The sequence below is a fragment of the Camponotus vicinus genome, unplaced genomic scaffold, assembly GCF_025532165.1.
Source record: "Camponotus vicinus isolate PSW18456_S1 unplaced genomic scaffold, iyCamVici1.0 SCAF_4, whole genome shotgun sequence".
NCBI lineage: Eukaryota > Metazoa > Arthropoda > Insecta > Hymenoptera > Formicidae > Camponotus > Camponotus vicinus.
Window position 1 is genome coordinate 21,725,638 of NW_028141976.1, and position 12,754 is coordinate 21,738,391.

Sequence of the window (12,754 nt, forward strand, 5' to 3'; positions counted from 1 at the left end):
GATAACATCAAGCACGGGTAGGAGAATACTTGTGAAATCGAATAAACCGTGCACGCTAATTCGCGATCTAATTAAAGTTTCCGCGGACTTGACGCTATGGAGAGTAATAAGGCCGGCAGTGTTTACGCGATCGTGGCTGCCATAAAAGTTTCAGCGTTATGGATTAGCATAATAATATTCGTGCGGTATTGCGAAGGATAGGAGGGGGCTCGAATCGTCCAAGGGTAGCGCATAGTAATTCGCTTAACCACTTATATTTAAGTGCCCTCCGATGCATAATCCAATGAATTCTATTAGCTCGGGGTACGAGTCACGAGAAAAGGGGTGGCGATATCACGGGATGGATGAGCACTCTGTCGTTGTAGGAGAGCATGGTTCTTATTTCACGCATTCATTCGGCATTCATAGCCGACACATTGCCGCGCGACGCAGTTTCATTTAATTACAACGATAATAGCGCCCGTTCTCGTGACATGCTGTTATTAATCTTGGAAATAATAAGGTCGTCTTCGAACGATATGGTAATTCGGTTCAAGAGTTTATTGCACGACAAAATGCAGGAGTAATATTTTCTATAAACAAAAAAAATTAAAAGAATGATGACCGCGTGCATAGCTGGATTGTGCATTATTAGCATATTTTGAAATAATGTACAAACGTTGTTTAAAATCCACGTTGAATAATAATTTTCATTTCATGAAATTTATTCAATCGTGTATTATTTAATCCTGTCGAGCGTCAGAACAATATAGCGAATAGGCGATGCGCATACATTTGCGTAAATGCGCACATGTATTTAACAAAATATTGACGTTAAAAGACAGATATATCGCAAAAACAACATGGACGTTATTACATTTAGATTGCTCAGTAATAAAATTTAGACTATTTTGGCCGCAGAAGATTACTGGAAAATATGCAGTGACTGGACTAGGTTGATGGAAAGAAATAAATCGGCCGAGATTAAAATATGGAATATTTGATCGAGAGAACGTCCATTTTCCGTTCCGTTCGATATTGACGGTACTCTTTCGGTTTAATAGTTCCGTAATATAATTCCATTATGATTTTCCACACTACCGATTGCTTCAGAATTTCATTTTGTGCCCTTTCCGGTACTGCAGATCCGAATTCATTCCGAAACTATTGTTTTCGCGATTGTTTAATGGTAAAATTCGTCCTATATAAAAAAAGAAAGGAAAAATCGAAAAATACACATTTATTTGAAATCAGCTGATTCGAAAATTGGAGATTTTTGGATAATCGCTACACATTTTATATTTTATTCTACATTTTATTTCTATATATTATTAATGCTCTTTGAGCGGAAATTTAAAAGTAATTTCGCTGTTTAGTAACATGCAAAAAAAGAAAATTAAATTACATCGGTCAAATGTCGATATTGGTTTTTGAGATTCTTTTTATTTCATACAATAGAAACTTTCATTTACATAGTGGAGGGCTGCTAATTTCGTTAGTTTGATCCGTGGCATTACACGTATAGCGGAACCTGACAGACTGAAACCACTTCTAAGGCGGCTCGAGACCGTAGTGCAGCCACAACCACACACAACACACACACTTACATGTACACATACATACACATACATGCATAGTGACCGCATAAATCACGCTCATGCACGAGATGAAGCTCTGTGCCACGACTGACCGCCCCATTTTCTGATTTACGATCCCGAACTTCGTCCCTCGGCCCCTTATCTCGCTAGATATTTTCGGTCGGGAAAAAGTGCGGACCTGTATAAAGTCTAAAGTGCGATAGGATCGGAGAAAAATCTTATAGTGATCAATGTTCTAATAGCAATTCGTCGACCGTAAGGGATTTCGTCGTACGAGAGAGAAATCAGGTAATAATTCCTCAATTTATGTCTTCATGTAATTTTTTCCATGAGTTCTCGCGCATCAGGTACGACTCACTTAGTTATGAGCTGCGGTATATCATTTATTCTTATCGAAGAATATCTTATTGATAGCGACGAAACTGACAAATTATCGCGCCAAAATAACAATGTTCCATCTAATATTTCTAAAAGAATCGAGAGGTACACTGATAAATTTACATAGTACTTTATCGTTTTCATGAAAAAGTCGAGATTAAATTATGTCTTGACAGCAACATTTTGTAGCCGTTAAATAAGGTTGCGTAGCTTTTTTAGCGCGAGAATATTTTGCACACTGGCGTCATACATTTTTTTCAGGTTTATATATATATTTATTTAATTAATATTTTTTATTTTACACAAAAATTACGTCGGTATAATCCAGTCTAACGTTATGACGAAATAATATGGCGTTACGGCGAGAGTTATGTACGGTATGAAAGATCGCGTCTGTTTGATGTCACAAGCATTGTATCAGACTAATGCACGCGAGGCACGATACGTGTCACGCCGATGAATAACAAGATTAATGAAAATCTTAATCATAGGAACTTTGAAGTTAGGAATACAACGGCGCTTGTGCGCGCGAGTCTTTATTAAATATAGCCACGTAACAATGTATATATTGCTATGGAACGCTAGAAATTCAACCGAGCTGGTTATTACTCGTGCTGTATCACGATTACGTTTTCGGCATTGATATAAATTACAAAGCGAGTCACGCTCGCTTACTGAATATATAATTACAAAGATAATGGAATAAATAAAATATTCCATATATCATTGTCAGCAAGATTATTTGTTATTTTCCATAAAATATATATCGAAATAGACAAAAAGATAAGAAGCAAGAAATTGTAATGAGGAATAATAGATTTTTATATTTTTCACAATGATCTCATCATGGAAAAAACGCAACTTTAATTTCGATTGTTCAATCGATTTGTATGCATGTATCGTAACCGCTTCTCGATCGCACGATTCCAATTTCGCGGTAGGCGTATCGAAGTTGCGACAATATCTGTTCTGTCGGCGCCATATGGCACGCTCGTCGGATAACAAGACTAATGAAAATCTTAATCACCGAGACGTGGAATCCGGTCGGGTATGCGAAACGGTCTCATGTGCGTCTTCACGCTCGCTCGCGCGATCTCTCGCCCTCTCTTTCCGCCTGCGCGGTTTCCTTCCGGTTCCATTACTCCGGAATCGCGCGATTACGCGCCGCTTCCACGCGGAACGTTTTCCGGGACGACACTCGCAGCCAGCGTACAGGCGGCTTCGGCGACGGCGGAGGAGCTCGTACCAATTTGGCTGCCGTCGGTCCTTTTCCTCCCTTCGCGAGGAGTAAACGCGCGCGAGATTTCCGTCCTGCTTCCGTACGGTAATACTCTGGACAGAACGGAATCGCGCTTGTCAGCCCGGTTACCGCGAATAATGGATGCGACGGTAACTCACGTTAATGAAGCGTGCCATTTACATCTTCTCCTCCGTCTACCTTTGTCACCTCGCCTTCCTTCTCCACGTATTTCGTATCCGTTCCTCGGATAACACCTCGACTATCTCACCCACGCTTCATCCCCGTTCACTCATGTCAGCCGTTCCACGGATGAAACGTCTTCAGGGGTGCCTGCCGCGTTCAATTTCATCAGCCAGCTCGTACGCTGCTTCCCTTTCTTCATCGACGACAGCAACGACGGTTGCCAAGAGCTATGGCGAATTCGATTGGCGAGAAAGCCTATTCAGGACAATCGGCTCCGCAGTTACACCCATTCGTGATGCTCGAGCGGAGAAGTCCGAGGCTGAATGCTGACAGCGTTTGATGAGAGGGTAGCGCGCACTCCAAGGAATCACAGACGCCCGATGATCCTTGAATGCTGGCCCGCAAATTCGGACTGGTACGAGGATGTCCGCCGATTGATTGATAACACGCTGGTGGATATCGCACTGATGTTCGCATCGAGAAACGGGAAGAGGAAACGTTCGAGAGGATGTCTGTCGATCGACCGCGGATACGAAAGATGCTTGCCCTCTAAAATAACATCGTTGTATCTCAAAGCTTTTAACGCTCTCTTTATCGCACTTGGAAGAAATTTGATTACAAGAATATATAAAAAAATTGCGTGCTAAGTTATTTAATTCTATCATATAGTGTTTATCTTTAATTATATTTTTAACACTGGAATTCAAAATTAAATCAAACACGAGCTTCCATTCCATAAATATAACCGCAGAAACAGCGGGTTTGGAATCTATATCAAAATATTTATCGTCTAGTCTAGGAGTTGGACTTTTTTAAAAAAATCGAATTATTATAAGATCGTATCGAGTAAAATTCTCGAGTCTGTGTTAACACGTAAAACAACGTCTGGAATTGTACCATGGTTTTGAGAAATTCGACAGCAAGAAATGGGAGGACGCACACCGTAGGACGACCTCTTTAACTCTCGAAAAACCTTGAAAAGAATAGGAGAGAAAGACTACACAAAGAAGCCCTTCCTCGTTTCTTTACCTCGACTACGCCGATGGAGCGAGAAAACTTGCAGACTCGTTGGGTACTAATGGCGTCTCAGGCGTCGAAGTTTGATTCGAAGAAGGCAGTCCCTCGGGCGCAGGACACGACGCGACTGCGAAAATCCTTTCGGGCTGATAGCCGCGAAGAAGTTTGACTCGGACCAACGCGAAACGTTCGTGCCATACATAGAGACCGAGAAGCCGCTTCAACTTTTCGCGATTTATTTCGTTGCGATTGATGCTCTCGCCTAGAAAAGGAAAAACGGCGCGAAATTATTGGCGGTAGTCTCACGTCGCGATTCTCGATCAAGAGGAAAGAGCTTTCTTCGTTCGACTATCGCGAACTCGACCGGTTCGTTGCTTGCCGGAAATTTTGAGAACTCGCCAGCCAAGTTAAAAAAAAAAATTGGCTTATAAAATATATTTTTTTCTTCTGAAATAATGTCATTAATTTTAACATGTATTTAATATGTATTTTTACGAGATATATTATTCTTATCATAATCTTATATAATCTCTTACAATATTTATATCGTACATAGTTTCTTTACAATGTAAATTTGCTTGAAGTTATGATGACGGAAAACCTATCTCGATTAAAATAGATAATTCAATTTCCTTCGTCGGATGCTCAATCGGTTTAGGATTATTGAAATTCTATCCTTCCGCGTTTAATTTCCGTAATAAATAGTATAATATAGAGTGCTGTTTCGAGTATAATTTGCTTGCCTGAATATATAGTGGCAGTTTTGTAAAATTATTCGTCTCATTTAGTCGACACATAACGAATGAAAAGGCGAAGGAGGAATCTCTGTGGCTCGATGAACGACTTGGTAGATAGCATGGCAAATGCGACCTATACCTTCGATTTCAAACTATTCGTAGAAACACGCCGTCAGCGTGTCGGCGCCGCTCCTAGGGAATACTAATCAAGTTTTCCGACCATTCGTAATAGGAGAGAAATTAATTCCCCAACTCCGATTAATATCCGCGGAATACTGTGCGCCTAACAATTTCAGGATCTCTAATACGACGAACTGTATCCGTTGTTTCGATGACAATGATATCGAGATTATTCGGATTTCGCAAGCAAGCTCATTAAACATCTCATAGGAAATTTCAGAGGAAAGCAAGTGTAGTATCTGTTTATTAAAGTAATCCATGATTGTCGGCAAAATTAAAGAGACTTTTTCACATTCTATAAATACAGCGGCTCGTTTTAATTCATTTGAAAATCGAGTCACATCCGAGATTAATATGCGCAATGGTTCCTCTACGAAGTAGATCATTCGAAACATCGCGAGCTAATAATTAACGTGGAGAATCCATCGTTGGAAATAGCGAGCAATTCGATATTAATGTGAGTGATGGAATACATACATATCTTTTAATTAATATAACAGCCGAGTAACTACGAAATGGGGAAAATATAGAAATATTTATTTATTTGCTGTCTAATTAATGTGATATGTATGTTAAGATTGATGTTGGTAACTGTGTGATTCAACGAGACCATAAAAAATGACCAATAAAATCGAAATTTATGTAAACGACATTGCGACATTTACATAATTGGTTATACGTTGATATATCGTTGAAAAATTTATGAACATGCTGATTTTTTGAGAGAATTGTGCTTACGGCTATGCTTTTTTTCATATATTTGACATGCAGTAATTTAGATTGTCGAGCTTTTGCAAGCATATCGTAATTACTATACGTTCCGCAGTTTATATTAATGCTTATTACCGTTAGTAGCGGAGGAGCAATTTTCGATAATTAAGTCGACAATTCTCTATTTGCTTGCTGCATTATCAACGATTCATTCAGTTTCTAATAATTCAGTCCACATCTTTAATCAAATGTATATTCAGTATCTATATTTAAATTGGAATTAAATTATACAATAATTTCACTCAATTTTCAAGTTATATAAACAAATATATATATTATAAGCACAGTGCTATGTTATAAACGTGAACAGGGCAAATTATTAAAGGTAGCTAATAAAATTGACATTAATATATAAAATTTTATCTTTATTATTATCATAACAATGGGCGATTGTCACAAACAGGACATTTTTAAAATTTGGAAGAACTTGTTATGCAACTCTCGCGAGATCGAGAGAACTATACATCATTAGTTTAGCGAATGTCACGGGCTAAGGTACAGCAATACTCATGATCGCGTCTCTAAATGCAGTTAGGCCGGCGAATACATTTGTCCAGCTGATTGGCAGGTTGTAATTGCCGCTGAGTTCAATGAGCACACGTGGTCGGTATTGCAAACCAATCCGTCTATTGCACTTACAGGTGAGCGTTGCGCATATAGTGAAGCTAATAAAGCCTTGCAGTAGTCGAAGCTTAATCCTTTTTGCGCGCGCAGCTCGCAACGTGCCCAGCATTAAGAGCTCATCGTACCATGTACGCGCTCATGCGAAAACTTCGTTACGTAATCGCAATGTCAAACGCGTAAACCTGTGATCTTTTTTAAGTGAATATCTCGCATTGCCATTTTGCCCGACGTTGCGGAACGCGACGCGCTTTTAAAAAGCCCCATGAATCCCGTGGGAGAGATTGCCATAGCTAAAAATTGGAGATAGTCGAGCGTGAAGCTGTATATGTGTCTTCTATTGGATATCATGGAAGTATTACGAGAAATGTGTAACGCTATTGGACATCATGGAACGAAATAAAATACTACGTTTAGCAAATATTCGGATTTATCTTTATTATGATAATATTCCTTAAATTATAATAAAATACTCGAGCAGATTTTTAATTTTTATGACGTATTCAAATTTCTCATATCGAACATCATATTTATTATTAGAATGTACCTTGAAAAAAATATAAATTATCTATCATTGGAGAGAAAAGTGCCGCTAATCATAGGCATTCTGTACAGTTTGATTCTTCTCTTTAAAGCTTGGTTCGCGAAACAAGAAACAGAGAGAAAGAAAGAGAAAAAGAGAGAGAAAAAGAAAGAAGAGCATTCGAAGGGTCTTCCCCATCTTTTCGCCCACGACCAACTCATTTATCAAGTCGGCTTCCATTAATATCCAACAAAATAGTACGGTGATGCGACATCCCATAGAAGTCATACACGGTCATATCAAGGCGGGGATAAAGAATTCCACGCGCGGTCGCGCACGTGCGAGCAACCATCCTCGCGTAATCGTGCGCGTATCACGTGCGAATTTGTGATATTCGCGACGTGATTTCCATCGGAAGATTCGGCTCGCCTTTGTGTTGTTCATATTAATTTATATTAATATTTTATCGAGTTGATGCGATTAGTCTCAAGAGCGGTACGGCAAAAGCGGGTCAAGAACCGTATTATAATGCTTTAACGTCCTTTGAAAATACATACCATTTATTAATGCATACCATTTATATATACGAGCGAAAATACTTTACTCTTGATATTACGTTGTATAATATTACGCTTTGAAACAGAAAGGAAATATAACGTATAAACAAGCGTATATCTGAGAGAGATTTTTATGCGTTGTCGAAAATAAAAATAAATAAATTATATACGATTTAATATGATTACCAATTAGTAAAATGGTCGTCAATGATCATCAGATGACGATAAAAACTTAGCTTCACAGTTTAGCATAATTTTAATATTTATAGATTTTGCTCATATATAATATCTCTCGCTCAAATTTTTTAACTTTTTTTATTTGATTCATTATCCAATTTTTAAGTCATTATTTATTTATTCCTTTTTTTACAGTTGATAATATAAAAGATTCGTTAATTATAATAGGTTCGCGACAAACATATTTTAGAAATTTTTGGAAAAATCATTTATCTATTTATATTTGACATTATTATTCGATGATCCTATTTCATTTTATGTTTTATCTTGTAAATTACGAAACTAAATCTTGTTTTTCTCAAGTATCTTTATTCATCGGGAGTAAAGATTATTCCATACGATTAAAATCAAAAGGCTTTCCCCATCGGTCTAAAATATTTTTCAAAGAACAGCGATAATTACATAGATTATCGCTGAGCCATCATTAGCTCAGCGACACCGTTAAACTGTTTTAAAAAGACATGAGCGTGCGATGTTGGTACATAACGCCGAGATCCTGTTCGTAAAACGATAAGTGCAGCGCGAATGCATGGCCCGAGGATTGTTCGACGAGCGATAACTTTTCCCGATAATGGCTTCGATCGTCGTCGCCGTTCGGCCTCGTTCTACTTCTTCCTAGCGTTCAATCGCGGCGATGCGCCCGGGCGGTAGTTTGCGGATATTCGATCACGCTAATGCCCGACTATCGCGAGTTTTCCTCACTTAGAGAAGAGAGTAAATAAGATCGCGCCCGAGAAGACGAGACCAGACGAGACGAGACGGGGCGAGACGCGCAATGGGAAAACGAGTCTAGCGATTGACTTCCAAATTAGACGATGTGCCGCACAACACTCATCGATATTCGAAAGCAATTAAACTTTCCGCGGATTCCACTTTTTTTACTTAACCGTTTGCCCTTATCCCTCCTTCCTGAGTCGTGCCTCAAGTTTTTCTCTCCTTCTCCGCAAGACGGAAGAACGTCAGCCACCCTTTGAGAGGAGGATCTCGTTTAAAAGCCAGCATCCCTTTAGGTACTTAATTCGAACCACTTTCGCGCGAAGGTAGACGAGCATAGCCGATAAGCCAGGTTTCACGTAATCGCTCCATTCTTCCTCACGGATTTTTAAAGCTAGAGAGACCTCCGAGACGTTCATACGCGTGCGCCAGCACCGTCTCGAATGGCTTTTATGAATTTGTCGAGTGCCCTCTTGCATAACGAAATCCGATATCATTACCTCTTAGTAATCCTCTTCGGGTAATTTGATAGTTCCATTATCGTCATCATCACTATTATCGCGGTAATTATTAATATCGGAAATTCCTCTCATATAAAAGAGGTATCTAATTACAGCAAATTTTATTTGAAGGAAAAAATTTTATCGTAAGGACGAAAAATGTTTTGGAAAAATTACTCGACTCTCGTCGTTGTACAATCGCGAGAAAATAACAGGCATCGAAGATATACGATAACGATAAGGAACGTTCAGCTTCATTAAGCGGTCGGATAGGTAAACGAGAAGTTAATTAACGTTGTATTATCTAACAAAGTTTAGGAAACTCGCGGCTTCCCTCTCCAGTATCTAACGTAAGGTAAAGTCTACAAACTTCCGCGCGGATGGCTGCGGGAAGAAATTACAAGTAGTAGTAAGCGAGACAGGTATAGCATTTACCGCAGGATGATTGTACTGTTAATCAATGTATCCGACATTGCTAGTCGACTTTACGAGGAACTGCGACGTGTTGTTATGTAACGTAGAGAGCGAAAGACAGAGAGAGAGAGAGAGAGAAAGACAGAGAATGAGTGAACGTCATCTGATATACTCGAGAAAGGCGGTTGTGTCGAGAGCACGTTATAGAGCGGCTCTATAGAACGCGGCATCTTGTACATAATTGCGTACACATGGAAGTCGTACGCTTTCTCTCGTCGATAGAAAATGCCAGAGTTGAAATAACGAAGAATTTATCTTCATATTTAATTGACCACACACAAACGATCTACGCTCGACAGTTTCCGCATTTTAAGCGGAATGAGAAATTGCAAAATTTTGAATTAAGTTTCAAGCTTGTATGTAAATAAAAATTTTTTAATTATTTTCAAGCTACGTTTTATTATATAGCAGAGTTATAAATTGATATGCACAAGATATGCGCATATATCCATGTCCGTGATATATCTATATCACGTATGTTCACATTGCAATACTTTATCACACTGGTATCCTCGCGTCCAATCATTTGAATGTTTAAAAAGTTTCGATGTATGCTGACTATATAGCTTCTTTTAAAGTAAATTCAATTTGATCAAAAAATTGTTATTTTAAAAAACACCTGAATTTTAAATATATCATTAGAGCGAAACGTATGCGTATAGTTTATGTACAGTTGCATATATAATGCGACACGAGTGAATATCTCTCATTTTTTTAATGAAAATTCTTTCTAACTTCGTGTTTCTTAAGTTTATACAAGGTTCACACAAAAACTATTTTAAAATTTTTTAACATGCTTGCGCAAAAAGAGTGTAAAAAAGTTTGCAAAAGCGAAGTTACGCGAAAGTCTCATTAAAATAATAATATGTCTTGAAATCACTTGTAATGACTATAAAAAAAGCAAAATGTAATTAAATATTTATCATACAAAAAAATGTAAATTCTAAAATTTTCAATTTTTATATCAATTAATTTTTATTTCCTTTATATTATTTTATTTTTTTTATATTATATATATATATATATATATATATATATATATATAAAGAAAATAAAAATTATATATATATATTGTGTTTAATATATATATATATATATTTTTTTTTCTAGAAACTAAAATAGTTATTACAAGAAGAAAAACTGAAAATTAAAAAATAATATTATGTCTTTGGCACATTTGAAAAAATACAGGTATAATATTTGATTTGTCTATGCTATTATCATAAATACTTTTGCCTCTTATATCGCCCCTTTAACTCCCTGTAAATTTATTTTAAAAGAGAGACAAGAAAAAAGGATTCACGCAGCGCAGTTAAGAGCTTCCGTTAGTCTAAATAAAAAAACGACTCCCTATTATATACCTGTAGAAATGTATGAAAGACTTTGAAATATTCCAACAAAACGCGGATATTCCGGATACGTAATCTCGAGCGTGTGCACGACAAATCGAGTTTCTCCATTATGGTTTATCGTTTCACGAATCGAAATGGATCAATGGTACAGCACAGTTCGCCAATCGTCTTCTCAGTCGAATCGATATCACGGCAGGTTGAAATCGCGAACGGCAACGTGTACTTTTCTACTTCCGCCGAGCAAATGTTGACTCGCGCTTATTTTGAGTTACGTTTCTCCCGCGTCGCCTTGCGCACTTTCACAATTGCGAGCAAAGTTTTGATATTACTTAAACGAAAAAGAGTTACACAATCATTGTTTAGCTACTCATGATTTGCGATATGCGTTCTACCATCTCGGTATCAATTAATTTCTGTATTCAAGACGGGACTACAAAGAAATACAATAAGTCGATTAATTGATCAACTAAATAAATACAATAAGTCGATTAATTAATCAATTAATCAATATACATACATTATTTGCGTTGATCAGCGAGATATTCCATCTTGATAAAAGATAGAATGGCAAATAGAAAAAAGAAGAATTTTTGCAAGAAGTAACGTTGCAGTCAACGTTTCTTTAAGCCCTTAAGAGTTCTCCGAGTTTCAATAAATCCGTCCTTTCAGATTGTATTTTCAATTGCTCATACCGGCTTTCGGGTGGATGAAATCACACATATCGCTCTATTATGGTTTATCATTTCAGTATATTGATAAAATTGCAGGAAATTCGGTACGCGATATTGGCGGTCGTGCCATATCGGCCAATAGCGCTCACCATTGTTGCACCAAACTATACACGTTGGATTTTACCGTTTCCCTGAACCACGCAAATATGATCCACTTGTATTTTTCCCAGCTTCGTTATTTGTATATGTATATATAAATATATAGCGGCGCTTGTTCCCTGCGAAATATGCCAGTACATGCCAGTATGCGAAACTTTGAACGGATTTTGCGAGCATTTTTTTCAAACGTATCCTTCACAGAATAATGACACGCGTTAATCAAAATGCGTTGTCACGCATGCCAAGCGTATGTTAGCATCAGCTATAATTCATAATCCCACAGCAAAAGAGCAAATCAGCGAAATTAAATTTTTAAATTAGTTTGCATTAGCTCGTCGCGATAAAATAAGCTGCGAAAAACGTGTACGTATAAAATTAATTTCCTTCTTTTACATTTATTTTTTTCTGTCACAAGAAGTTTTTCTCGCCAAGTTTTTTTCTTTAATTTTTAATTCACGCCGTGATAATAATCCGTGGCGCAAATGGATCGCGATCGAGAACATGAAGCCAATCGTTGTAACTCGCCAACTAGTTCCGCAGTCAGTTTCGCCAAGGAATTAATAAGCACTATCGCGAAGCACCCCTCCGAGCCTTTTTGCTCCCCATTATCCAAGATAAACGGCAGTCCTTCGGCACGGTGGAGCATTCGATGAATAGAGTGAGGCAAAACTTTCGAATCGCTCTTGCATCAAATGTAATTCTGCGGGGGCGGACGTTTCTTATTCGCCCGTCGGGGTCCCCGTGCGCGTATTTCGCCGTTTTCTCAGATCACTGAGCAAATGTTGACCCAGTTTCGCCGTCTGATTGAACGTTACTCTGTCTTTCGAAAGTGCTGACTGGAATACACGATGAGCGAAAAGTTA

General features: G+C 37.9%; 1 protein-coding gene across 3 annotated transcripts in view; it reads left to right on the forward strand.

Moving 5' to 3' along the window:
* Positions 1-12,754, forward strand: part of LOC145969900 (zwei Ig domain protein zig-8-like) — a 248,016-nt gene that overhangs the window by 128,702 nt on the left and 106,560 nt on the right. The window lies entirely within an intron of this gene.